Below are 666 nucleotides of genomic sequence, written 5' to 3'. Positions count from 1 at the left end.
TCTAATCTTTTCCATTTTGTCATTGTGTTTTCTGACTTGCTATTTCGTTTTTAGATTTGGCGCTGCATTTATAGTTTGACGTTTTGTTTTGTTTTTGGATTTGTTAAATTGTTTTCATAATTGTAATTTGTTTTGCACGTCTCGACCACTGTGGATTTCAGAATTAATTAAAAACACATGAAAACTCACCCTAAGAAATCGCACCACATGGTCAGCTGCCTGAAGGGGGCTGATCTTTGCTGCCTTCTTGTGGCCTTTTGGAGTTGGGGGCAGGAGATACAGCAGCAACAGTAAGGCTGAGATGTCACTATCCCACCCTGTAGAGTCTAAAATAGACCAAGAAAGAATAAAAAAAAAAGATAAGTAACTGGACTGGACAAGTACTCAAAATAAGTGTTATGAAGCATCAAAATACTAAAACACAACAGATAGCAAAGCTATTATTGTCTTTGGTCCTTGTGCCCATGATTCCTTTTTATGATACATGTTAAATCTTACCATCACCAGGTTCACGCTGAGCATCTTTGATGAGTTCCTCAATGTGGTGACTGGAGGACAATCCTTTGCTGTCATTGATCACTCTCTGTTTGAAGTAGGTTGGCCACTTTGCCAGAAACTTTCCTGAGATCTCTTCTCCAAATAGTAGCAAAAAATCTTGTTCAATCT

At 38.1% G+C, this 666-nt stretch overlaps 1 long non-coding RNA gene across 1 annotated transcript in view; it reads right to left on the bottom strand.

Annotated features, from left to right (window-relative positions):
* Window positions 1-173: 173 nt before the first annotated feature.
* LOC107663332 (uncharacterized) overlaps window positions 174-666 on the bottom strand; it is a 967-nt gene continuing 474 nt past the window's right edge. The window contains exons 2-3 of the long non-coding RNA XR_001631320.1: window positions 499-664; window positions 174-326 (exon numbers count right to left, since the gene is read on the bottom strand). This is a non-coding gene — a long non-coding RNA (uncharacterized LOC107663332). The remainder of the gene's footprint in view (window positions 327-498; window positions 665-666) is intronic.

Source organism: Sinocyclocheilus anshuiensis, unplaced genomic scaffold (genome assembly GCF_001515605.1).
Source record: "Sinocyclocheilus anshuiensis isolate Anshui unplaced genomic scaffold, SAMN03320099.WGS_v1.1 scaffold2717, whole genome shotgun sequence".
NCBI lineage: Eukaryota > Metazoa > Chordata > Actinopteri > Cypriniformes > Cyprinidae > Sinocyclocheilus > Sinocyclocheilus anshuiensis.
Note: the sequence above shows the minus strand (reverse complement) of the source record. Positions and strands in the feature narration are given on the sequence as shown.